This window comes from Artibeus jamaicensis, unplaced genomic scaffold (assembly GCF_021234435.1).
Source record: "Artibeus jamaicensis isolate MK-2021 breed Jamaican fruit bat unplaced genomic scaffold, CSHL_Jam_final contig_335, whole genome shotgun sequence".
NCBI lineage: Eukaryota > Metazoa > Chordata > Mammalia > Chiroptera > Phyllostomidae > Artibeus > Artibeus jamaicensis.
The window spans coordinates 8167926-8195773 of record NW_026521800.1 but is presented as its reverse complement, the minus strand read 5'-3'; the positions used below and the strand labels follow the sequence as shown (position 1 = coordinate 8195773).

At 43.3% G+C, this 27848-nt stretch overlaps 1 protein-coding gene across 1 annotated transcript in view; it reads right to left on the bottom strand.

Annotated features, from left to right (window-relative positions):
- LOC119038544 (serpin B6) overlaps nucleotides 1-26448 on the bottom strand; it is a 71726-nt gene extending 45278 nt beyond the window's left edge. The window contains exon 1 of the mRNA XM_053664108.1: nucleotides 26424-26448. The gene's annotated coding sequence lies outside the window, so the exon portion shown is untranslated. The remainder of the gene's footprint in view (nucleotides 1-26423) is intronic.
- Nucleotides 26449-27848: the final 1400 nt, after the last annotated feature.

Below are 27848 nucleotides of genomic sequence, written 5' to 3'. Positions count from 1 at the left end.
CCCCTGTTGCTAACCCTCCATGTGATCTTCATTTCTTTGGTTCTGCTCCTGATCTAGCTGTCCTCTTAGTTTGTTTTTGTTTTAGGTGTGGTTGTTACTAACTGTGAGTTTGCTGTCCTTTTTGTTCATATTTTTATCTTCTTTTTTCTTAGATAAGTCTCTTTAATATTTCATATAATAAGGGTTTGGTGATGATGACCTCCTTGAATTTGATCTTATCTGAGAAGCACTTTATCTGTCCTTCCATTCTAAGTGAAAGCTTTGCTGGACAGAGCAATCTTGGATGTAGGTTTTTGGTTTTCATGACTTGGAATACCTTTTTCCAGCCCCTTCTTGCCTGTAAGGTCTCTTTTGAGAAATCAGCTGACAGTCTGATGGGAACTCCTTTGTAGGTGACTGTCCCCTTATCTCTTTCTGCTTCTAGGGTTCTCTCCTTCATTTTTATCTTGGCTAATGTAATGATGATGTGCCTCAGTGTGTTCCTTCTTGGATCCAACGTCTTTGGGACTTTCCCAGCTTCCTGGGTTTTCTGGAAGTCTATTTCCTTTGCCAGATTGGGGAAATTCTTCTTTATTATTTGTTCAAATAAGTTTTTCACTCATGGCTGTTCCTCTTCTTTTCTGGTACCCCTATAATTCGGATGTTGGAATGTTTAAAGATGTCCTGGAGGTTGCTAAGCCTCTGCTAATTTTTTTTGAATTCTTGTTTCTTCATTCTTTTCTGTTTGGTCAGTTTTTTCCTTTCTGGTCCACTCCTTTGATTTGAGTGCCAGTTTCCTTTCCATTACTCTTGGTTTCCTGTGCATTTTCCTTAATTTCAATTAGTTTCACCTTCACATGTTTCTCTAATTTGTGATTAAAATCAACCAGTCTGTGAACATCCTGATCACCAGTGTTTTGAACTGTGCATCTGAAAGTTTGGCTATTTCTTCATCACTTAGATTTATTGGCTCTGGGGCTCTGAGCTGTTCTGGAGCCATGTTTTGATCTGTTTGAGCCTGTTACATATGAGGAGCAGAGCCTTAGATGTTCACCAGGGCGGGGCCACCCAGGTCACTGGTTTGTGACTCTGTATGTGGGGGCAGGGTCAGAGAGGGACAATAACGGTCTCCTGTGCTGCTTCCCGCCACTGGGTTCTGCAGAGTCTGTCCCACTGTTGGCTCTTTCACCGGTTTATCTGTGCGCGAATGTGTGACCCTGTTCAGCCCTCAGTGAGTCCACTGCCTTGTGCCCTCAGTGGATCTGCCTGCTACTCCACACCTGGGATCCTCCCATGGCTGCTGGTGCACTTGGGTTGCGCGCCCTGGTTGGTCCAGAGGATCTTTCCTGCCAGACACCGCTCTGCTGCTGGCTCTGCCCCTCTTACCAGTTTGGCTTAAGGATTTGTTGTTGTCAGACTTCTGTGTAGTTCAATTTTCTGTGGTTTGGATGTGTTTTTGTTGCTAAAACTTTCTTATTTTTAAACTTGGTTGTGTGAGAAAACACAATGCTTCCACCTACGCCTCCATCTTGGTGGAAGTCATTGAGTTCTTTATATATTTTGGATACTAACCCATTGTCAAAGCTCTTGTTTTAAAAGCCCTCATTCAGTTGGTTGACTTTGTGTTTTAGTTTGTAGTTTCTTCTGCTATACAGAAAGTTTTAGTTTCATATAATCCAGTTCATTTATTTTTGCCTTGACTTCCCTTGCCTTTTGTGGAAAAATCATAAAATGTTCTCTATCATCAATGCCCATAAGCTCACTACCTATGTTTTCTTTTATGTAATTTATTGTTTCAGATCTTATATTTAGGTCTTTGATCCATTTTGAATTAATTTTTGTGCATGTAGACCAAATATAATGTAGCTTCATTCTTGGCATGTGGGTTTCCAGTTCTCCCAGCAACTTATTGAAGAGGATTTCTTTCCTCAGTTGTGTGTGTTTGGCTCCTTTGACAAAAATTATTTTCCCATATACATGTGGTTTTTATTTCTGGGTTCTAAACTCTTTTCCATTGGTCTCTGCGTCTGTTTTCATACCAACACTGTGCTCTTTTGATTATTATAGCTCTATAGTATAATTTAAAGTCAAATAGTATAATACCTCCAGCTTTGTTCTTTTTTCTCAGGGTTGCTCTGGCTCTTCAGGGACTTTTGTGGATTCATACAAATCTGTTAATTTTGTGTTCTATTTTTTAATGACATTGAAACTTTCATGGTGATTTCATTATCAGCATATAGCTTTGAATAAGATAGCCATTTCAACTGTGTTGATTATTCCAATTTATGAACATGGAATATCTTTCCACTTGTGTGTGGGTGTGTCTCTTTCAATCTTTTTTTAATAATGCTCCATAGTTTTTAGTAACTTGTGTGATTTTTGCCTTTTTCTCTCATTCTCATTTTTCAGTCATTAAATGTAGTTTTGGTACCAATTCCCTGACTGAGAGTGTCATTCTCTCTAAAACCAAGGGCACAGAGAGAGGATAGAAAGGGAAGCAAGATGAATCAAGACAATGCTTCATCTCATCTGCACTCAATTTTCCCCAACACCTTTCAGTGTTTTGGCCTATGCTCACAGAATGTCCCAACATGGTTGTTTTGGAAGCTGAGTTGGGGGTCTCTAAGCTATTTCAAACCCAGGTGATGACTGGAGGAAAAGAAGGTAGAGCCACAGTCAGAGAATAGTAAAAAGTGGAAGGCAAGAGTACCCCAGACTCTTTGAAGAAGGTCATGCAAACAGTTGCTGTTCAATAGTGCTTGGTGATTCATGGGTGTCTAATGTTTAGAAAACTTACTTCAAAAAGAGCAATAATATGGCCCCAGCCATTGTGGCTCAGTTGGTTGGAACATCATCCCATGGACCGAAAGGATGCAGCTTTGATTCTTGTTCAGAGTATATGCCTAGATTGCAGGTTCAATCAGGACACATAAAAGAAGACAGCCAATCGATGTTTTTCTGTCTCTGTCTCTCTCCTTCTTACTCTGAAAGCAATGGAAAAATGTCCTCAAGTGAGGGGATAAAATACCAATAATGTCTGCAAAATATCTGACTCTACAGAATGTCCCCTTTTCTCCCCACGTTTGAATCCCAGTTGAATTGGTTTCTGCTACTGCCCCTGAGTAAAAACACTGCTCTCACTTTTTTTCCCTCAAACTACCCTGGATGGGGGACTGGTTTCATTTTCAGATTCAAAGGACTGTGAAAAATAAAATAAAACGACAGCTTTAAAATGGACTTGGAGTTGCCTTCCCAGAGAAATTGCCTTGCACACCTTTGTCCTCAAACTTTGGGATTATTAAAATGGGGCAGAGTAACCTAGGACTGAGACTAAAGTTGAATCCCAAACAAATGTCTGTTTCGACTAACAAACTGAAAATTAAAGCCGTCCTAATAGCATCATATGTTATCTTCTTGACCCCTATAAAAATTTCTTCTATTTATGTCATTTTTCTTCTTTCTTTTCTCATAAATACCCCATGTCTTCACCCCCTCATTATAATGGTATTGGGATTCTTTCTGAACTGGTACTTCTCAAAAAGCTATTCTTTTGGATTTTAAATGCTCAGTTGACTCTCACTTTGGTCTTTAGTTTTTGGATTAACAGCACTGCATTATTCATTTAAACAAAAAGTAAACAGAGCCTCTTTGGTGTTTGTGCAGCCACCTGAACTTACCACTACAGCTTAGGAATAAAAATTAACTGGGGATTTCAATAATGAGTACTAAACACATCATTTCACTTATAAATTTGGGATTCTTACAGATAAATGTTTTGTTCTGTGCTTTACTTTGGAAAATAATTTCTCTTTTAAATGTTTGAAAGAATAAATTGACAATACCACATTTTAAAAGTATGTTGCAACCCATATCCAACACAATTAACACAAGTTGGTTTTGACGTTAGAGCCAAGCAATCAGTAACTCATCCATGGCCAGATTACAGAACAACAACTGAAACATCACCTTGAATCAGTACATTCAGCTCTGCTGAGATTTCAGCTCTAATTCAAAAAGAGGAGAAGGCTGCTCTTCTCATAACCCAGAATATTTGACTGTGATATTTATGTTATAGGTGATGTTGGCTCTTAGTTCTAGACCTGAGAAAAGAATTCAGAGCCAAGAACTCTGATAGAGAAGGCAATTAATTTGGCACACAAAGTGAAAATACTCTCAAAGATGATATTCAAGGGGGATGCTCAGAGAGCTGCCCCACCCTTTTAAAAGGAAGCCATGGAGGCAGAAGTGGTAAGCCAGCTGGGCTACATGGAGTCCAGAAACAAATTATAGAGGCAAAGAGGGGCTCTTGGAAGTAGATTCAAAGGGTTAGCCTAAAAGGAGCTGCCATTGCCTGCTGTTCCCCTGGTTGCAAATCTTGTGGGAACTTTTGCAGGGGTGTCCAACCTGTGGCCCACAGGCCACATACAGCTGAGGATGGGTATGAATGTGGCCAACACAAACTCATAAATTTACTTAATATTTTTTTTTTGCTCATCAGTTTTCAATGGTGTTTGTGTATTTAATGTGTGGCACGAGAAAAGTTTTCTTCTTGCAGTGTGGTCCAGAGATACCAAAAGGTTGGACACCCCTGCCTTAGAGCTTAGGAGAAAGAAAGGAAAGATGCACACCTGAAGGGAGAAAGTTTGAGGTGCTCTCTAGAGAGAGAGCATGAGCACTGGGTCCTCTGTTTTAAGGGTTTTTATCTATTTTACAAAACAGGAATTTGGGGGGAGGATGTCTGAGGGGAGGGTCTCAGTAGAATATACGCCAACTCTCCAAGTGTGTTTTAACATGCTGATTCATTACCATGAGCATAGAGAGTCAGGGTCATGGTCTCTACTGAGTGGTTGGCACTCAGGAACAAGGGTAGTAGATCATTGGTTACTGCATCTGGTCCTGATGCCAGCAGTGGCATCACTTTGATGTTGCTGCTTTTCTGAGCCTTTTGTTGAAAACTGAGACCACGATATTTTCTCTAGTTTAAGCAAAACCACCTTAGGGCCCAGGAACTGAAACATAACTTAGGTCAAGGTGTTATCTTGAGCTTTCCAGAGGTCTAGACCTTATGCACATTAATCTGGTCTGGTCTACTGTCTTCTTCCTCAGGGGTCTATGACTCTCCAGGGGAAAGGCTAGGTCTCTGAGGAGCAGTGGTAGAAGGACGAGCAGAGAGTGAGAGAGAGAGAGAGAGATAGAGGGAGGGAGAGAGAGAGAGAGAGCCTTCCTCTCGTGGCTCTTCTATTCTTCTTCCAAGAAACAGGGTCCAGAGCCCCACATGGCTGCCACACTTGAATTTAAATTCCAGGGCCTCCTTCATAACACCGCATCTGATTCCTCCCACAAAGAGTTACACCTGCTAGTAATTGACTGCCATTGTTAGTCTGGGCAGGCATGGTCCTCTCATATTGGGGAACGATCTCCCAGCTATGGGTTAAACTCATGCCCATCTCCCTGGATCCCAGGGACTCCCACAGCTACTCAACACATCTATGAAGCTAGCCAGCTGTTATTGATATGCAAAGTAACTCTCAATGGCTATCCTCTGCTTCTCCCTCCTCCAAGCCCAGTTAGTAGGGGACTTCCCCATTTTGGGGACCTCAATATTCCCTGATACATAAAGATCCCCTTTTCTGCACTGACCAATCAGTGGAGATTATAACCGTAAAAGGACACACCTGGAGAACTCATCAATATTCTACTAAAATCCTTCCCTGTGACCTTCCCTTATCTTCTACCTATAAAAAAGAAAGCCTCAAGACAAAGGACCAGTGCACACATGCTTTCCCTCTGGGGAGAAATCCTGCCATTTCCTTTGCTTTATGCCCCCCTGCCCTCCTACACTTCTTTCATCACAGAAATGTGTCTCCTAAATTCTAAGGCAATGGGCATCTGGCAGCTTATCCCAGGCGAATCCCCTGAACCTATTCCCAAAGCCCTCCTTCTCTGACTTTCCAGTGAGCTAAGGCAACCCAGCCAAGGCTCTCCTGTTGCTTCTTCTATGCTAAGCCCTTCCTTATTTCAATGGCCCCAGCTTTAATAAATGCATCCTCATTTCCTTTCCTATGTGAAGTCAAGAACCCATTCACTCTAGCCAGCGCTAGCCAAACCCACTCAGATCCAGGCCCCTGTCTGATAACATTTAGAACACTCAGTTTTAATATTGTTACAGAACAAGAGGTCCAGGGAGGGGGGCAATATTTAGCCCACCTAGGGATGCCAAAAACTGGTACAGAACAGGGGGATCCTCCCAAGGACAGTATACTAATATCTACTGTGCTCTTCTGTCCGCTGCCAATTGGAAAGACATCTCTCAATGCCAGAGATTCGTGAAAAGGAAACAAAATGTTTATTTAATGCTATTTAGGCCTAACACCTCCACTAAAATATCGAGTCCTTTAGGGTATATTCCTACACCTGCACAGCACTCCCTTCTCCCACTGTCCCAACTCCAGGTACAGTAAATCAGGAAAAGAGCACACATCTGTGTTTCAGGCCGCTGGCATCATCAGCTGTGTCGCCGTGCAAGATCTCTAGTTAATCCAAAGTTACGTGGCACCTTCTCTAGGTCCACTGGAAAGAGTTCTTTGTACCTAGTTCCAGTCAAAGTCTCTCCTGCTTTCCTGGCCACTCAGCCAAAGGGAGCACCCCAAAGCCGCATGGGCCTCTTCTACCAAAGCTGCAGGGTTCGCACTCCACCAAAAGCATGTGGCTTTCTTCTTCACCTGGCTGCAGGGATCTCCATTCTGGCAAAACCTGTGTGGTACTCTTTCACTCTGCTGAGACCATGTGGCTCTCTCCTTCTTCACCTCCACAAGAGGAGGTCTTAATTCTGTTGAAACCGCGTGGCTCTCCCTTTCACCTGGCTGCAGGGGTGTGCCCTCTCACCAAAACTGCAGGGTTCTCCCCTACATGACTGCAGGGGTCCTCACTCTGCCACAAATCACGTGGCTCTCTCCTCACCTTGGCAGTTATCCCCTCATGTCCCAGAGCCAATCTTTTCCAAAGCTCTCACTCAGGTGCTCCCACTCAGGGGCGCAGCCCCTAGTTCCATCCTCGGTAGCTGCCACTCCCTTCTCCCTGACTCAAAACTTGGCCGCAGCTATTTAACGTATCTATGAAACCAGTTAAAGGTTATAGATATGTTAAATGACCATTCCAGAGGTTAGCTGCAAAACTGTTGCTATGCAAAACAGCTCTCAATGGCCCTGCTCTATTGGTCCCTTCCCCCTGGGGGGGGGGGGGTGAAAACATCTTATATGTCTCTCCAATATTCTTATACACTTTGAATTCTGGACACTATTCCAAATCTTTTTGGGGGGCCCCCCTTGGCTGTACCCTGTATCAATATCAGTGGTAGAGATAGATTTGAATTGATTTGGTCATATTTTTTAGAAATCAGATCACAGTGAATGAGCCAAGGAAAAGTTAAGTGTCTATATAATCAACTGGGACCTTCAATGAGAAAGAAAAAAAAAACCTCACCCTAACAGGTTAAACCACCCATAAATCCATAATTATTAGTTCAAATGCTTAGCTAACCCAACTAATTAAAGGAACATTTATTATACATTTATATTATAAAATACTGATATTGTTCTGGAGCTACAACCCCTGCCCTCCAATGGAGGATATAGAATTTATTCCCAGGCAACTGCCTACATGCATTTGGTTTTTTTTACATGTGGAGGTGTCACAGGTGGGCACGGGTAACCAGGTTCTTGGTGATCGAGACAAAGAATTGAATCAAACACCCAGAGTTTATAGCAGAGAACATGGGAGCAGGCCAGCTCCAAGCAGAGATTGACCTCATGAGCTGAAGGGACTCTATTCTTACAGGGCGGATCCTTCCTGGCTAGTTTTGGCAGGCTTTTACTGTGACAAGTAGTTGTATAGCTACTGCACATGGGGTCTCCTATGATTTTCCCAGATTGGCCACTAGGGAATAGGGTTCCACAATGTTACCTAGTTGAGCCACCCTTCTCCTGGGGTCCCCCTGCACTAGGTTTGCCTTTCCCTTCTCCAGAGAATTATAGCTCTCCATGTTAGATATTGGTGAAAAGGAAAGGAATTATTTATTCAAGTTATACATACTTAAGAGTAGTGACTTAACGTCTTCATCAAAATCCCCAAATCCATTAAAACACCCATAAACACAGTCCTTCTTTCCCACTTTGCCTAGTCCAAGGTACTGTACCCCAGGAAAAGAAATAGAAAGCCGCGTGGTGATTCTTTGCTAAAGCTGAATGACGATCCTTCTCATGGCTGCAGGGGTGGGGGTGGTCCCCCCACTCTGGCCAAAGCCGAGTGGTTCTCTTTGCTAAAGCTACATGGTGATTCTCTCTCACCTGGCTGTGGGAGTCCCCATTCTGGACAAAAACCCATGCTTCTCTCCTCAATAGTGGCCACGTTTGTGCTTTAATCTCCGAGCCAATCATTCTCTGCAGCCCCATTTCCAGCTCCTCCCACAATGCGCTATACTTGCCAGGACTCCCATGTCCTTCTAGAGATACTGGGCTGCCATAGTGAGTCTGGCCAGGTGTGGCCCCATGGCGCATGGAGCCAATCATTTCCAAGTTCAAACCCAAGCTCTGTAACTGCGGGGGGGGGGGGGGGGTGTGCTGGGAGTTGCCTCCCAGTTACGTCCGGGGTGAAAATCACTCCCTTCTCCCTGACTTAAAGCAGGGCCACAGCTATTTAACATATCTATGAAACCAGTTAAAGGTTATTGATATATTAAATGACCATTCTAGAGGTTATCTGAGAAACTGTTACTATGCAAAACAACTCAATGGCCCTGCTCCATGTATCCCATTTGCCCAGCGGGGGTGAGGACATCACATATTTTTAATATTTCCTGGAAACTCTGAGTTCTGGACCCCATTACAAATCCTTCTTTTGGGGGCCCCCTGGCTGCACCCACCTACAGAGGCAGATAAAAATAATTTTCTTTTTACCTTTTTAAGTACTTCTAACTGGATTGATAAATTAATATAAGACATTACTAGGAGAAAACTTGAGGTTTATTGTATACATTTAGAGGTTTAATAGAAATAGAAAACCTGATGATATATTGGACAGTTGAGACTTATATGCTATTCTGGTCAAAGGAGAGAAAGGCAAGGCTCTTGATTTCCAGAGGAAGCCATGCAATCCACAGGTAGATGAGAAACAGCAAACATGTAGCAAGCAGATTATTGCTGGGCCATCCAGAATAATGGGACACAGAGGAGAGTCCAACAAACAGCCTTGGCTAGATACTTTTCTGAAGTGCCATACTTAGTTTCTGTTTTGATGATAAGGGAATATTGCTCTTCCTTTAAGCAGCTGTTTCTATCTGAATTTCATCAGGCAGGTAGAGTGGGTCAAAAGTCCTTTCTGAGTCTTTAGTTTCTCAAAAATAACCAGCTTAAAATAATCAATATTCCAAAATGTATATTTTGGGTGGGAAAAATCTGATTTCCCTCAATAACAAATATTGTTTTCTTTTTTATTTTTTTTCATATTTTTATTTTATTGATTATGCCATTACAGTTGTTCTATTCCCGCCGTCATTCCTCTCCACCCTGCACCCCCCACCCCCACCATTCCCCCCTTTAGTTTATGACCATGTGTCTCAAGTTCTTTAGATTCTGTATTTCCCATACTATTCTTGACCCCTCCCCTATCTATTTTCTACCTACCGTCTATGCTACTTATTTTTGTACCTTCTCCCCTCTTCCCCTCCTCCCACTCCCCTGATGCTAACCCTCCATGTGATCTTCATTTCTTTGGTTCTGCTCCTGATCTAGCTGTCCTCTTAGTTTGGTTCTTAGTAACTGTGAGTTTGCTGTTCTTTCACTGTTCATATTTTTTATCTTCTTTTTCTTAGATAAGTCCCTTTAACATTTCATACGATAAGGGCTTGGTGATGATGAACTCCTTGAATTTGATCTTATCTGAGAAGCACTTTATCTGTCCTTCCATTCTAAATGAAAGTTTTGCTAGATAGAGTAATCTTGGTTGTAGGTCTTTGGATTTCATGACTTGGAATACTTCCTTCCAGCCCCTTCTTGCCTGTAAGGTCTCTTTTGAGAAATCTACTGACAGTCTGATGGGAACTCCTTTGTAGGTGACTGTCCCCTTATCTCTTGCTGCTTCTAGGATTCTCTCCTTCATTTTAATCTTGGCTAATGTAACGATGATGTGCCTTGGTGTGTTTCTTCTTGGGTCCAACTTCTTTGGGGCTCTCTGAGTTTCCTGGATTTCCTGGAAGTTTATTGCCTTTGCCAGATTGGGGAAATTCTCCTTTATTATTTGTTCAAATAAGTTTTCCACAGTGGCTGTTTCTGTTCCCCTTCTGGTACCCCTATAATTCGGATGTTGGAGCGATTAAAGATGTCCTGGAGGTTCCTAAGTCTCTCTTCATTTTTTTGAATTCTTGTTTCTTCATATTTTCCTGTTTGGTCATTTTTTCCTTCCTTCTGGTTCACTCCTTTGATTTGAGTCCCAGTTTCCTTTCCATCACTATTGGTTTCCTGTGTAATTCCCTTCATTTCAATTAGTTTAGCCTTCATATGTTCCTCTAATTTGTGACTAAAATCAGCCAGTTCTGTGAGCATCCTGATCACCAGCATTTTGAACTGTGCATCTGAAAGTTTTGCTATGTCTTTGTTGCTTAGAGTTATGGGCTCTGGGGCTTTGAGATCTTCCTGAGCCATTTTTGGTCTGTTCGTGCCCGTTAAATATGAGGAGCGGAGCCTTAGGTATTCATCAGAGCGGGGCCGCCCAGGTCACTGAGTTGTGACTTTGTATGTGAGGGTGGGGTCAGAGCAGGGAAATGGCAGCCCCTTCTGCTGCCTCTCACCCCTGGGGCCTGCTTGGTACTGTCTCACCACCCACTCCCACGCTGGTCTATCTACGAACGAATGCGAGACCACAGTCAACCCAACACCATCCTCACTGGGTCCGAGGTCACTCACTGGGTCAGTCTGTCTGACCGAGTTTTCCTGTGCAACCCCGCTCCACCAGCTGCTGGCTTTGCCCCTCTTACTGGTCAGGCTAAAGAATTTGTTGTTATCAGACTTCCAAAAAGTTCAATTTTCTGTGTTCTGGCTGTGTTTTCTATTGCTAATATTTTGTTGTCTCTAAACTTGGTTGTGTGAGAAAGCATAGTGTCTCCACCTGTGCCTCCATCTTGGTGGAAGTCCTATTGTTTTCTATAAGCAACAGGAAAGTTATTCAAGTGACACATTGTTATGGGGTATAGCCAGAGATTCCCCTCCCCCACAAATGAAGGATTTGAAGCAAGGTCCAGAACTCAGGATGTTCAGGAAATATAGAAATATAGGATATCCCTACCCCCCGAAGGTAGGTCACCATGGGAGGGGAAGCAAGGGCCATTGAGAGTTATTTTGCATATCAACAGCTGGACAGCTTCAAACCTCATATGCAAAAATAGTCATTTTTCATATCAATAGCAGACTAGCTAGGGAAATGCACATGGCTCTGACTCGTGCTATAACTGGGAAGCAGTTCCCCGGGTTATAGGGCTTCATAAGAGCTTGGAGATGGTTTCTTCCATGCCACCAGGCCACGCCTGCCTGGACTTACTGGCAGCTCAGAAAGGCTGAAAATAAAGGAGTGCTGGCAGGTGTAGCCATTTGTTGAAAGAGTTGGAAATGGGGTCATGCAGGAAGATTCATGCTGGGATTTAAATCCAGGCTAGGCATCCATGCTGGTTCTAATCAGGAGGTTTTTGGGGATGGAGAGTGGTCTCCCTTGACCAAAGGGCTTAGGAATCAGGAAAGCAAGATTTAGCAACCATGAACAACTCTCTCTTAGCATTTTCAAAGAATGCAGAAGGGACAATGCAGGACACAGGACAATGTGAGACCATGTGGGAAGGAAAGGGGTAAAAGGACTTTTGCTGGTGGGCCATGAGAAAAGTGCCATGTGGTTTTGGATTAAGAACTGGAGATCACAGTGGCAACAGTACTTCTGGTGCTAGGAACAGCAGGAGGCCTGCCCCGGGAGCACAGATTATTGGGAGGAACCAGGAGCCTAGCTGACCTACGGACTTCATCTTCTTTTCTGAGATATGGTACTCCTGACTGGCCTGGTTGGGCAAAGGGGAAGAGGAAGGACTGTGTGTGTGTGTTGGTGGGTGTTTTAAAGAAACTTTGAGATTTTTAATGGTGATATTCTGCCATCTGTATAACTCTTGAATAAATAGTTCATTTCCTTTTTACCAAACTCTGGCATTGAAAACCATAATTACTTACCCCTGGTCACAGGCAAAGAATCCACAGTGACAAAGAGACCCCAAGGGAGGGGATTTGTTTCAGTAACAGTATCTGGGCCCCCAATGGGTCCATTCTGTAATGACGTGACAATACCCAGTTAACAGCATTACAGTGCTTAATAGCTCTTTTATGTCTAATGTCCTAACAATTCTTTCAAAGAAATGGTAGCAGCCACTCCCAGAGACTCACTTAAGATAGCTGTTCTTCTCATGGTTCATTTCTAAAAGACAAAGACCAGGCAAGCAGCAGAGAATATGTTATGAGGCCATGGACACAGAGAGTGCTGGAAGGCTGATCTCTGTTAAGTACAAAATGGAAGTAACCTGGCCTTTTCCCAGGGATAGTTCATCAGAGAGGCCAATTAAAATAAGACACTGCCACAAATGGGCAAATGTAAAAAGCAGAGCTCTGATGAGACTGTAGGCATTGGGCAAATAAAGGACACACACTCCCTTCTTCAGGAAGGTGTAAACAGTTGGGGTCCATCCTGCCTGGTTTTAGGAGCCATAACCTCAACAGATGAAAAGGTCCCACAGAGAGGGGACCCTGGAACCACAAGACACTAAGAAGACAAGATTTATCCTCCCAGCAGAGGTGTAGTCTCTGTCCCCTTTATTCACCCTGCTTGGCCCCTAGAGGATGGCTGGATAGTCAATTATGGGTAAGATCCTCAAGGAAGGAATAACTTAAGACAGGAACAGTCATGAAGGGGCCAGCAGAGTAGGATTTAGGGGATTATGAAGGAGGGGCAAAAGACCCTCACCCTTCAGCTTTGTCACAACCTGAGTCCTCATTCTATCTGTAAAAAGTCTCCTTATTTGGCTGCCTTGCTTCCCCCACCTGATTCAGACCTAAAACAATTCCAAAGAGGTGCAGCCCCATACCAGAATGGGTGGTTCTGGGCAAGGGATGGGGGCTCAATCAGGTCTGGGACAGAATGCATAAAATCCTGTGAAACCTGTTTTGCTAAAAATGCCCTGAATTTAAATGTTAAGGGTCCAAACACAAAATGAGTTTGTTTCCCAAGGTTTTACACCATTTGGCATGATTCTGTTTACCAGACCCTGACTCAAAAAGACCCCCAGGATCCCAGAAATGTTATCTGTAAACCTTACTTGCATGCTATATATAGCTATGCAAACTAAACTCAGGTAAAGCCCACTGAGAAGAGGCTCCAGGCCCTTCTTCTCAGAGAGTTTGACCACCTTTATTCCCCAGGCAGATCATGTCTTGGTACATTTATTCTAATCTGCAGCAGCCAGGAGAGCTCTACCTGACAGAGCTGCCCCACAGTGAAAAGCTGGGAGGTAGACCCAGTATTCTCACAGTTTCCTCTGTGAGACAGGATAGTAAGAACCTAAGAAAGTCCCTAGGGAGGTAGAATGGAAAAACTGATACAAAATTAAACAAGGCCAAACAGTTTGAGCAATTTACAGCCAACTGCTGAATCACAAGACCTTACCTCCCCAAACCAAGGATACTTGAGAATCATACTGTCCCCCCCTAACCAGAGAATACAAAGCCTCCATGGTCATACATCACAGGTGTCTGGGGAAGAGAGGAATGCTAATGCAAACTAAGAGATAATACTTAAAGATAGCAAGATAACACTGAAACAAAGGTGGCCAGCTTGGGAAGAAGCTGTGGGACTCTTCTTTCAGCTCCCCCTCTTTTCTAAGAGAAACATCACATCTGCACTCCACCTAGGAATTTTCCCCTCTCAAATTCTCACATTTTCCCCTTATTAACTTGCTTCTGAAAGCCCAAGATAAGGTGAATGTTAGAGTTTTCACCTGTTCCATTCTCAGGCTGCTAACCTATGGTATTAATAAAAGGAAAATTATTATTCAATCCCTGTCTCTGCTTTTTGGCAGAGAGATGACAGGCAGCATGAGCCTCAGATTCTTGTTTGCCCTCTGGTTTCACAAGGACAGTTTGAGGAGGACCCTAAACTCTGAGTTTTGTGTCATCCCAATTTGTGAGGACAAGTCAGCAGTGCTCTCACCTTACTATTGTCAGTGGAAATTAGGTTCTTCCACAGAGAAGGAGGAGACAGGTCTGGAGGAAACTCCAGAGGTGCCCAAGGACTGAGATGAAGGACCTCAATACAGAACCAGAGACCCTGTTGTAAGACCTGTTTTCCCTGCTTTTTGGAAAAGCACTGAATCATGGTGAATTATGACTGCATCTGCTCATAAGATGCCATATGACCCCTGCATCATTACAACAGCATTATAATAAATTACCATGTGGAACCCCCTCCCCCAGTGGGCAATCAGGGAAAATCATGGGAGACTGCCGCGGACCAGCCTTGCCAGGAGAGGGGAGGGGGTGGAAATGAGTCAAGGACGCAGGGAGTCAGGTTGGAGAGGTCTCAGCATCCCGCTGAGCCCCGAACTCCGTTTATTCAAGGCTTTTATTACAATTATGGGGAATAAGCAGGAGGGGCCGCACCCAAGCCAGTTTCTTTGTCCTTTCTGCAAAGCTACTCCACGGAACAACAGGGGGACATAGGGTGCTATCAAAACTTCCCTGTTTATCAAGCACCAGTGCATGACCTACCCTTCTACAGGGAAACAGGCTGTCTAGCTTATGCTAATAAGTTCTTGGGAAACCTATTGTCTATCCACAGCAGGTTCCAGGCAGGGAGCCAAGCAAGGTGGAGACGAACTGTGCCACGGGCAGCGGCCTTGCCAGCTGGCCCTGGCCCCCCGGCTTTGCCAAGGGGGGCTTGCGGCGCGTCTCCACGAGCAGCGGCTATGCCGGCTGGTCCTGACCCCCTGGCTTTGCCATGGGGGGCTAGTGGCGCCCACAGGAGACCTCATGCAAAGCAGCTTAAAAGTAATATAACTACTTGTACCTATACAAGAAAAGCCCACCAAAACTAGCCAGGAAATATCCAACTTATAAGAATAAAATCCCTCTAACCACTGAGGGTCCATCTCTGCTTGACATTGACCCACTCCCATGTTCTCTGCAGTGTATTCTTGCATAATCAATCTGCTCTCTCTCTCTTTTTGTTTAAACTCTCTGTGTCTTCAGGTCAAGTCATTGTTCTCAATCACCAAGAACCTGGGTTACCTGTGCCCACCTGTGACACCAGGATCACAGGGAAAGCATTCCAAAAGCCCATGCACTATAGATAGTGTTGTAGCATGGTTTATTCAGGTGGAAATAGAAGCTGGCCCCTGGGTTTCCAATGTCTCATCTCCCTCTGGGCAGCCATGGAATATCAGGTCCAGAAATTGCAACATTTAGAGATTCTATGCCATATCAAAGTACAGTCCAGTCCAACATTCAGATAGCTTAGAGTGTATTCCCAGCTGCAGTCCATTTCAGGTCCCCTTCTGGAGCCTGCATGTGGAATTGCAAAGCCATGGGCCACATGCCTTTTAGGGCCTTACTAAAGATGAGATTGGACTATTTCCTTGGCAAAACTGATAGATGGAACATAAAGAAGCCAGGAAGGGAATCCCCTTATGTACATCCTCAGTAAACCACATCACACAGCCACATCCACTAAGCAGGTCCCACCAAATTCTTTATCCTTTAGACACCACAAGAACCACACTTTTACTGGTAACAATACTTTCTGCTCCTAGACTATTGCAAGGAGCTCCGCTTCCTTCCAGTGCTTCCTGGGGCTGCGACAAAAAAAAAAAAAAAACTGACTTCTCCCCTCAAATATTTTAGCAAAGGTTCAGGCACTGCACTGGAATATATTTTTCCAGGTGATCACTCCCCAGTTTTTTTTCCCAGTTTGTGGAGACCATGAGATAAAGAAGATTTCTTACTTCACTGGCTTTTTTTCCCTAAAATGTGACCACATTCCTGAAATTCTGATAAAACCATGGGCCTTCATTCTAGACCTGCCCTTAATTTCTTTTCTCACTCTACTGAATTTCTTTTTTAAAAAATGAACTTGGATTTACCTCTTTCACTCCCACAATTTAAATAATCCACTTATAAGGGGAAATGACTCGGATGCAACCAGGCTTTTTTCTTCTGCCCTACTTTATTATTTTTTATTCTAACATGTTTTAAATGAGAAAAAATGACTCCTCTTTAATCACTGAAGAATAGAGTAAGATAAGGCATAAGGAAAGGATTCTATTCTTCTTCTAACTAGAATGGAAACTAAACTTTTGACTTTCCAGTTCTGTGCTAATGCTTGGATGTCCATCAGATGTCCTGATTACCCTTGGAGGACTAAGGAAAGAATGTTCACATCATCTGACATTCACTATCCAGACCACCAGTCATTTAGAAGATTACCATCTCCGCAGAGAAACCTAAAGACTAAGAACACAGGACTCACTTTCTCAGGACTGTATATCATAGAGACACTTGGCTTTCTTCTTTGCAACACTGAGTAGTGCTTTGTTGCATTGCCAGTTTGCAAACCTTAAGACAATTGTTTAAATTTTTATCATTGTGGCCAAAAAGGGGCCACATGTTAAACCTCACAAGCTGAGGGGAGACCTTTGTGGCAGCCTTACTAACTCAGAGACCTAAAGTAGCCATGAAGGATGGTCTGAAATGAAAACTTACTGACTAAAAGCAGTTTATGGCCAGCAGTCATGTCTTAGGCTAGAATCTTGACCTTAATTGAGCCTGTCTATTGTCTTTTTGCATCTATGATAACATAGCCTTTGAAATGTCAAAGTAATTTTCTTTTTTGAACCCTTGAAAACACAGATATTACACCAGAGCACCAGATGAAGACCACAAATCCCCTCATTGATACCGAGTTGATTGTTGACTATTACCCTGTGTTCACCTATGTAAAAGAAGTAAGTCTATCATTTCCCTTTTTAGTCCAATCTCAAACATCTCCTGGCTTTGCTTTCTCCCTTCTCCCTCATGTATCACCAGTTGATTTTAAGTAACCTACCTTATGATTATAATTCATAAAGCAGGACACAGAATTGCAATTTTCTGAAGAATAGCCTAATCCATTGAGGTTTTGCTTCCCAACAATTGACAGTTTGGTGCAAATAAGCTCATGAAAATTCTTACAGGTTTGGAGGTTTCTTATGTTGACCTCATTTATTCCTAGCAAAGCCTCCATATTCTGCGTGAGTTCATTCAACACCATAAACCACTTTTCACTTTCAGGTACTTGGATTTTATAAACTTTCCCCAGCCTATATCCATACCCTTGAAGCTCCATTAGGTAGCAGAGCTGGAAAACTCCAAACTTCATTCATTATACATTTTGATGTACTGAGTTCTGTATCAGGTCACAAAGCGGTTGAGAAGTAAAAGAGAATAAAACATGGGCCTTCCTTTTTTGTCATCTCAGATGAATGGAAAATTGTCTTACAGCAGCTCTCATGGAGCACACACGGAGCGTAATGAGAAGAGAGGATGGAAAGAATAATTCTGTGGGGCTTGGGATGGAATCACAGTAGTGTCAGTTGAGCAGGGATTTCTGTAGGAGTGATTGTTTCTATGGATAGTGGAGAAACAAGCTACGCAGAGTAAATGCATGTGCAAAGGCATGGGTGTGAAAGAGCTTGCAGTGAGCAAAGTATGAGTATACTTTGAGTGTGGAGGAAAGGGTGTGAACTGGGGCATGGCCCATAGTGAGGCCAAAGTGGGTTTAATAGGTAGATTAGTGCTGGACTGGAAAGGGTCCTTATGCCAGTCTAGGGACCTGAGTTTTATCAAACAAGCAACAAGGAATGATTACAGAGTTTCAAATAGAGGAATAACATTATTAATTCATTCATTTCTTTTTCTCTTTCATTGTTTCTTTGGTAAAGTAAAATAATATAAATGGAACCATTTTAAAATGAAGTAAGAGCTGCCATCCCTGAGGAACTGCCTTGCATGTTTTACTTCTGAAATCTTTGGGATTGTAAAACAGAGCAAATTAAGGTAAAGCAACATTATATGCCAAACAACTGTTTGCAAAGATAACAAGAAAACAGATATAATTAACAGATGAATGACAGCTAGGCTGAAAATGAACAACATTGCTTAGAATTAGCATCACTGTGTTAGCTTAACTGAATCAATAGAAATGTCTTTCTTGTACTGAGAGAATCACACTCCTCCTTTTTACAATGAACACTGCTTGCTGTTTTCTCTTAATCAGAACCCTCTTTAGGTTTCTGTCTGAATCAATGTGCCTTGAATAGTTACTTTTTTAAAACATTTAATTTATTTTTAGAGAGAAGGGAAAAGAGGGAGAAAAACATTACTGTGTGAATGATACATCATCTGATTGCCTCTCACACACCACAAACTGGGGACCTGGCTTTGGACTCCTGCATGTGCCCTGACCAGGAATCAATGGGCAACCTTTGGGTTCACAGGCTGGCACTCAATCCACTCAGCCAAACCACCCAGGGCAAAGAGTTATTTTTTCCCCAGCACTTTCTTTTTTATATATGATTTATTGGTTATGCTATTACAGTTGTCCCATTTTCCCAACTTTATTCCACTCCTCCCTGCACACCCCCTTTTACCCACATTCCCACCTTTAGTTCATATCCTTGGGTCATTCATAAAAGCTGATTCTTTGGCTTCTACATTTTCTATACTATTGTTAAACTCTCCCTCTCTATTTTCTACCTACCATTTATGTTACTAATTCTCTATACCTTTTCCCCCTCTCTCCCCTTCCCACTCCCCTATTGAAAAACCTCCATGTAGTCTCCATTTCTGTGGTTCCTTTCCTGTTCTAGTTCTTTGCTTAGTTTCCTTTTATTTTTGTTTTAGGTGTGATTGTTAATAATTGTGAGTTTGGTTGTTATTTTACTGTTCATATTTTATCTTCTTTTTCTTAAATATACCAGTTTAATATTTCATATAATAAGAGCTTGGTGATGATGAACTCCTTTAACTTGCCCTTAGCTGAGAAGCACTTTATCTGCCCTTCCCTTCTAAATGAAAGCTTTGCTGAATAGAGCAAACTTGGATGTAGTTCCTTGCCTTTCATGACTTGGAATACTTCTTTCCAGCCCCTTCTTGCCTGTAAGTTCTCTTGAGAAATCAGCTAACAGTCTTATGGGAACTCCTTTGTGGGTAAGTCTCCTTTTCACTTGCTGAGTCTAAGATTCTGTACTTATGTTTAATCTTGGGTAATGTAATTATGATGTACCTTGATGTGTTCCTTTTTGGGTCCAACTTCTTTGGGACTCTCTGAGCTTCCTGGAATTCCTAGAAGGCTATTTCCTTTGCCAGATGAAGAAAGTTCTCCTTCATTATTTTTTCAAAGAAGTTTTCAATGTCTTGCTGTTGCTTTTCTCCTTCTGGCACCCCTATGATTTGGATGTTGGAATGTTTAAAGTTGTCCTGGAGGTTCCTAAGCCTCTCCTCAGTTTCGTTGAATTGTTATTTCTTCATTCTTTTCTGGTTGAATATTTCTTTCTTCCTTCTGGTCCACACTGTTGATTAGAGTCCAGGTTTTCTTCCCATCACTATTGGTTCCCTGTACATTTTCCTTTATTTCATTTAGGGTAGCCTTCACTTTTTCATCTAATTTGTGACCATATTCAACCAATTCTGTGAGCATCCCGATTACCAATCTTTTGAACTGTGCATCTGATAGGTTGGCTATCTCTTTGTTGCTTAGTTGTATTTTTTCTGGAGCTTTGATCTGTTCTTTCATTTGGGCCTCATTTTTGGTCTTAGCATGCCTCTTATGTAGTAAGGGGGTGGATCCTTAGGTATTGGCCAGGGTGGGGCAACCCTCTTTGCTGTGTTGTGGCACTATATGTGGAAGAAGTGTTGGAGAGGAAACAATGCTGCTTGCTCAGCTCTCTGCCAACTTTCAGTCACTTCTTCTGCTACCCACAAGCAAATTGGGCCTTTCTGGTGCTGATTCCCAGGTGGGTTGTCTTGTTTAAGTTCTAGTACCCTATGGGTCTCTCCAATGACCTGTCCTGTGAGGCTGGGAGTTTCTCCCACTGCCACCTCAACACCCACAGGTGTTTTCAATTGGTGATTTTAGGCTTTATTTCCCTGCACTGGGACCCTGGGTTTTCAGGTCCTTCTCATTACCCAGTTGTTCCTCCCAGTTTACCTGCACATGAATGTGGGACCACCCACTCAACCAGCTGCTGCCTTGCTGGTCTGCCAACTGCTCTCTTGCTGGCCAGTGCAGCCTTGCCCATTTGGTCCTCCACCAAATGACCATAGTAAGGCCATTGAGAGTTACTTGGCAGATCTACAGAACTTGCCCAGTGATTTAGTAGTGTTAAAAGCTGTGCCTGCCTTGCTCAGAGCCTGGGATATGGATGTGACTCTACCCTGTGATGCAGCAGGAAGGCAATTCCCGGGTTGCTTCAGTTGCTATACCTGCATGAGTGGCTTGGAGGCCAAGCCTGCTGGGACTAACAATGGCTGCCAAGAAAAGGCAGAAGGGACCAGAATACCAGCAGGTGTAACCCAGTCTCAGAGGAGTCAGAAATGGGGTACAGGGGAGGAGGTGCACCAGGATTTAAAAGTGCAAGTGTAGCAGCCACGCTGAAGCTCTGGACCATATGGGAAGGAGAGTGGGTGAGCCATGACAAGCTGTCTTACACTTTCTTCACCATGTGCCGCGGACCAGCCTCGCCAGGAGAGGGGAGGGGGCGGAAATGAGTTAAGGACGCAGGGAGTCAGGTTGGAGAGGTCTCAGCATCCCGCTGAGCCCCGAACTCTGTTTATTCAAGGCTTTTATTACAATTATGGGGAATAAGCAGGAGGGGGCTGCACCCAAGCCAGTTTCTCTGTCCTTTCTGCAAAGCTACTCTACGGAACAACAGGGGAACACAGGGTGCTATCAAAACTTCCCTGTTTATCAAGCACCGGTGCATGACCTACCCTTCTACAGGGAAACAGGCTGTCTAGCTTTCTTGGGAAACCTATTGTCTAGCCACAGCAGGTTCCAGGCAGGGAGCCAAGCAAGGTGGAGAGAAACTGTGCCACGGGCAGCGGCCTTGCCAGCTGACCCAGGCCCCCCAGCCTTGCCAAGGGGGGTTTATGGTCACGTCTCCACGAGCAGTGGCTATGCCCCCCTGACCCCCTGGCTTTGCCATGGGGGGCTAGTGGCGCCCACAACCATGTGGTTTGGGGTCAAAGAGGGCTCTTCATTATGCAGTTTAGAATGGAGCAGAAAAGCAGGATGTAGCAGCTGTAGGCAGTCTTGGCCATGCAGTGTGGTGGCAGAAGGTCTCCTACTGGTGAACCATGAGGATGCAGTTTTGGATTAAAAGCAAGAGCCTACCTAGCCAGTTGAGCAGGGACCACTGAAGGAAACCTGAATACACACAGAACTCTGCCCAGCTAAGCTACAGACTTGTATTTCTTTTCCTGAGAGGTAGTACCTCTCACTGGCCTGGTTTGGCAAGGGGAGGCAGGACTGTGTATTAGTAGAAATTTTTCATTTCTAAAGCAAGCAAGATTTAATGGCAGAATTCCCCCATTATTCTAAAACTGTACAACTTTTGAATAAATACCATGTGTTTAGGACTATAGGACACACCTAGGTTTCAGAGGAGGAAACAGGAAAAAATGTTTGAAGCAAAAAATGTGGTAAAATATTTAATAATCGGTGACCTTGCTCCACTGCTGCCGCCCCTCCACCCTGAACAGTGAGCCAGGTAGCTACATTCAGACTATAAAAGGCAACCCCCCTTTTCTTTCAGATTTGGGGAGAAAAGTAACTCTTTTTTTTTAAGATTTTTATTTATTTATCCTTAGAGGGGAAGGGAAGGAGAAAGGGAGAGAAACATCAATGTGTGGTTGCCTTTCGTGCATCCCCTGCTGGGAACTGGCCTGCAGGAAACTGGGCTGCAACCTAAGCCTGTGCCCTGGCTGGGAATTGAACCGCGATTATCTGGTTCGCAGGCCCGCACTCAATCCACTGAGCTATGCCAGCCAGGGCCGAGAAAAGTAACTCTTATAGTCCAAAAAATACGAGAGTTCCTTTCCTTTTCCTAAGACCCTGGTATTGGGAGTCATGCTTCTTATTGGCACCAGGCAATAGAACCCAGAGCAATAGAAACCAGTGGTTCTTTGATATTTACTACTCCTAAGGTCTGTGGAAATAAACAGTCTATATACATTTGCACTGAGGGAGAATATGTAAGATCAGCAAAAATTTCACCATTTAACATCTCTTTATTTCAAAAGCCTGACACATAAACACACACACACATCTTCAGGATGATTGCAATTCATTCTGCAAGTCATTCCTTGCACTAGTTCCCATTTCCCACAGTAGTTTGCACACTCCATGACACCAGGGGACCTAAGGACAAGGGTATGTTTTTCTTAAGGATTGAGTATTCCATGCCCAAAATACTTATTGACACAGAGTAGGTGCTTAGTAAGTGGTTTTAGAATGAATGAAGGAATCCTATTGATCTCAAGCTTTTAGAGTCATTCTCTTTCTCTCATTATATTTTTAATATTTAAAAATTTTTATTTTATTGATTATGCCATTACAGTTGTTCTATTCCCCCTTCATTCCCCTCTACCCTCTGCCCCCCACCCCCACCATCCCCCCCCTTTAGTTTATGACCATGTGTCTCAAGTTCTTTGGATTCTATATTTCCCCTACTATTCTTACCCTCCCCCCTATCTATTTTCTACCTACCATCTATGCTACCTATTTTCTGTACCTCCTCCCCCCTTCTCCTCCCACTCCCCTGTTGCTAACCCTCCATGAGATCTTCATTTCTATGGTTCTGCTCTTGATCTTGCTGTCCTCTTAGTTTGCTTTTGTTTTAGATGTGGTTGTTCATAACTGTGAGTTTGCTGCCCTTTCACTGTTCATCTTTTTTATCTTCTTTTTCTTAGATAAGTCCCTTTAACATTTCATATAATAAGGGCTTGGTGATGATGAACTCCTTGAATTCGATCTTATCTGAGAAGCACCTTATCTGTCCTTCCATTTTAAATGAAAGTTTTGCTGGATAGAGTAATCTTGGTTGTAGGTCTTTGGATTTCATGACTTGGAATACGTCTTTCCAGCCCCTTCTTGCCTGTAAGGTCTCTTTTGAAAAATCTACTGACAGTCTGATGGGAACTTTTTTGTACGTGACTGTCCCTTTATCTCTTGCTGCTTCTAGGATTCTCTCCTTCATTTTAATCTTGGCTAATATAATGATGATGTGCCTTGGTGTGTTTCTTCTTGGGTCCAACTTCTTTGGGACTCTCTGAGCTTCCTGGATTTCCTGGAAGTCTATTCCCTTTGCCAGATTGGGAAAATTCTCCTTTATTATTTGTTCAAAAAAGTTTTCCACTGGTGGCTGTTCCTTTCCCCCTTCTGGTGCCCCTATAATTCGGATGTTGGAGTGTTTAAAGATGTCCTGGAGGTTCCTAAGTCTCTCCTCATTGTTTTGAATTCTTGTTTCTTCATATTTTCCTGTTTGGCCATTTTTTCCTTCCTTCTGGTCCACTCCCTTGATTTGAGTCCCAGTTTCCTTTTTATCACTATTGGTTTCCTGTGCAATTCCCTTCATTTCAATTAGTTTAGCCTTCATATGTTCCTCTAATTTGTGACTAAAATCAACCAGATCTGTGAGCATCCTGATCACCAGTGTTTTGAACTGTGCATCTGAAAGTTTTGCTATTTCTTTGTCGCTTAGAGCTATGGGCTCTGGGGCTTTGAGATCTTCTTGAGCCATTTTTGATCTGTTCGCACCCATTAAGTATGAGGAGCGGAGCCACCAGGACAGGGTTGCTCAGGTCGCTGGGTTGTGGCGCTGTATGCGGGGGCGGGGTCAGGGCAGGGAAATGGCGGCCTCCTCTGCTGCCTCTTACCCCTGGGGCCTGCTGGGTTTCGTCTCACTGCCCACTCCCTCGCCAGTCTATCTGTGCAGGTATGTGCCACCACAGTCAACCCGCCGCCCTTCACCCTCACTGGATCCACAGGTTGCTCACTGCGTTGCTCACTGGGTCCGCCCTTTGCAACCCCACGCCTGGGATCCACGCTCCTGAGTCCATCTGACCGAATTCTTTTGTGCAACGCCACTCTGCCAGCTGCTGGTTTCGCCCCTCCTACTGGTCAGGCTGAAGCATTCATTGTTATCAGACTTCTCAAAAGTTCAATTTTCTGTGTTCTGGCTGTGTTTTTTGTTGCTAATATTATATTGTCTCTAAACTTGGTTGTGTGAGAAAGCACATCATTTCCACCTATGCCCCCATCTTGGCGGAAGTCTCTTTTCTTATTTTTTAAAAATAGGCCTGGCTGGTGTGGCTCAGGGGATCAAGGGCCAGCCTGCAAACCAAAGGGTCTCCAGTTCCATTCCCTGTCAGGGCACATGCCTGGGTTGTGGGCCAGGTCCCCTTTGGGGATGTGAGAGAGGCAACAGATGAATGCATCTCTCACATATCAATGTTTCTCTCCCTGTCTTTCTCCCTCCCTTCCCCTTTCTCTAAAAATAAATAAATAAGTTCTTAATATATATATTATGTTTATAAAACACATATATTATATATATTATGCTTAAGATCTTCTGTCAGTCTTTGAGATAGTGTTTATTCTGGTTTGGGTTCCACGCTCTCAATTCACTTGTTATCTACTCTTATGAGTTCACAGTAACACAGAACATTTAAAGACTTTTGTTTGGCTGGAACACAAACACAATAGATTTCTTCCATTGATACCTGATGTGAGACATTATGAGAGAGGTGAAATGTATCATAAAAATGATAAAATGCCATAATTATTATAATTTTCTATCTTTGGTATTAAGGCATGTAACCATTCTTGAATCCTATTATATGATACAGGACCAAGATTAGATTCAGAAACATGATTTTCCTGTGAGAAGATTTAATTGTCTCCAAGACAGTTTCTAATACTTGCTATTCCACAGCTCCCTGGTCATGTCCTGGGATCCACACCACCCAGAAGACCAGCTATTGTTTTCTTAGACGTCCTCATAGAACAAAAGACCTGAGTACACCCCTCCCACTAGACAGCAAGGTTACTTGCCCTCCTTGTAAGAAAGTTCACCTTGAAAGGCAAACTTCTTCTATTCCAGAGAAGCTGACTGTTGTGGACTGCTCTGCCTGGTTTCAGGGATTGTAAACCCTCTCCCATGTCTAAGGCTGTCAGTGACCTCTGGAACGTGAGCCACAGGAGACAAGGCTTGTCTCTGATAGCAAATGCTGCCTCAGTTTCCTATCCCTGCCACCAATGTATGGTCGGAAGTCTCCTCACAGCAGGGATCAACCTAAGCCAGACTCGACCACTTGGGAGGCCAGCATGGAAGGACTTGAGGGGCTGCAACAAAGAGTGAGCAATGGACAATTATCCCCAGGCTATGTGACATAGCCCAAGTCCACAGGTCCTCTAGGAGAAGTGCTTCCTGGCTCTAATCTCCTTAAGCCTGAATACCTGACAGGGAGGGTGAAGCTCCTAGCCTTGCCAGAGCAGGGGTGGGGGGGCGGTGGAATCTGTCTTCACAAAGATTTCCTGGTAAACCTGTGAAATCTGCTTGGCTAAGAATGCTTTTGTTCATATGTTAGGGGTTCAAGCAGGAAACCCTCAAGTTTCTGCAAAACTCTCTTCCTAACTCAGAATAAGCCCTCAGATTCCTTTGAAATGTTATGTACTGTTTGAACCTTTCTGCCCTGTATTCCTGTATATTACAACCCAATAAAATCCCCTCAAGGGAGGGGCTCAAGACCTTTTTCCCCTGAGAAACTGGCCACTGCTCATGGCCCTTCCCTTTTGAGGGGTTAGCCACCTCTCCTACACAAGCAGATCATGCCATGTCTTGTTTACTTTCATTGGTGGTGGAAGGGGGGAAATGCAGGAAAAGTCTCCCCCAACAGCCGACCTGCACCTACTTTTCTTAGTATGAAGTATTAACTCTCTGTGACATAAGATTATTTGAGGGCCTCTAAGTGCATCTCACCAGAAAGGGCGAAAACAAAACCAAATTTAATTTTTGTAGACATCCTAGCATGTTTGGAAATGCCTCAAGCACCTTTGCTCTGATAAAGGTCATTCTAAAATATAGACTGCATCCAGGATGTCCTAGGCTGACAAAACAAGTGGCCCTGTTCCCTGCTAGCATGTGGGCCTCTGAGGGAGAGGTCACAGTCTCATCCCGGAATACAAGGAAAGCATCAACGGCAAACAAACCCACCCAAACACTGATCTACAAACAACAGCACCACATTCTCATTATGAACACGGGGGAAACCAACCTTACTTCGGCTCTATTACTTGGATAAGGCTATCCTAGGACACCAGAAATCAAGGCATAGAGTTTGAGGACAATCAGTGGAGATGTCACAGTGGTAGACTGTCAAATGAGATGGCACACACCAGAAAGTGCTAGAAAAAGAAAATGAGACCATTAGCCCAAACTGCTCATTAGCAAACCCCTCTGCCCTCCTCCCCCACATACAGACACATCCTCAGGCTCTTGTTCCATACCTTTCCACATTTTGAGGAATATCCTGGCCCTGAAAGATATCCTGGGCCTTGAACAATACTTTTTTAACTAAATGTTTTATTTTGAGGAAATTATATGCAGCTGTAGGGAATAACACCTAGACTTCTCACATGGGCTTTATCCAGTTTCCCCCAAAGAAAACGTCTGCCCAAACTACAGCATAGTATCACAAGCAGGATATCGACACCACAGATACAGAACATTTCCATCATGACAGTCCCCTACTGTTGCCCTCTCATAGCCACATCCAACCTCTCCCTAACCCCTGGCAACCACTAATCTGTTTTCCATTTTCATAATCAGGCCTTTCACGAATGTTACATAATTGTATAGGGCCATGTACACGTACAGTTACACAGCATATGGACCCTTTTGGGATTTGCTTTTTCCCCTCCATAATTCTCTGGGGATTTGCATAGGACAATAGCTGTACCGATAGATTATTCTGTTTTGTTGCTAAGTGTTACACCATGGACTGTCTGGTTTAAAATTTATTTTAAAATTATAGTTGACATACAATATTATATTAGTTTCAGGTGTACCTTATATGCCTTACAACGAGATCACCATGATAAGTCTAGTACTTACCTTGCACCACACATTGTTATTACAATATTACTGACTATATGCTGTACTTTACATCCCTATAACTGTTTTTATAACGGGGAATTTGTACTTCTTAATATATCCCAACATAAAAAAACATTTTGCATTAAAAACTGGGTGAACGACCTGAACGGATATTTCTCCAAAGTCATACAGATGACGAACAGACACATGAAAAGATACTCAACATCACTAATCCTTAGGGACATGCAATCAAAACCACAGTGACATATCACCTTACACCTGACACAATGATTACTTTTAAAAAGTCAACAAACAAGTGTTGGTGAAAAAGTAGAGAAAGGGAACCCCCTTGCACTGCTGGGACTCTAAATTGGTGGAAGAGCTATGGAAAACAGTATGGAGTTTCCTGAAAAACTTGAAAGTAGAAGTATCATGTGATCCAGCAATTCCACTTCAGGAATTTATCCTAGAATACTATTTCAAAAAGATATACACACCCCTATGTGCAATGCAGCAGCATAGCCAAGATACAGACCTTCATTTTTTATCCTGGAGACCTGCCTAGGCAGGAGGGCTCCCCCTCATCCAAAAAGGGGGATCCCAC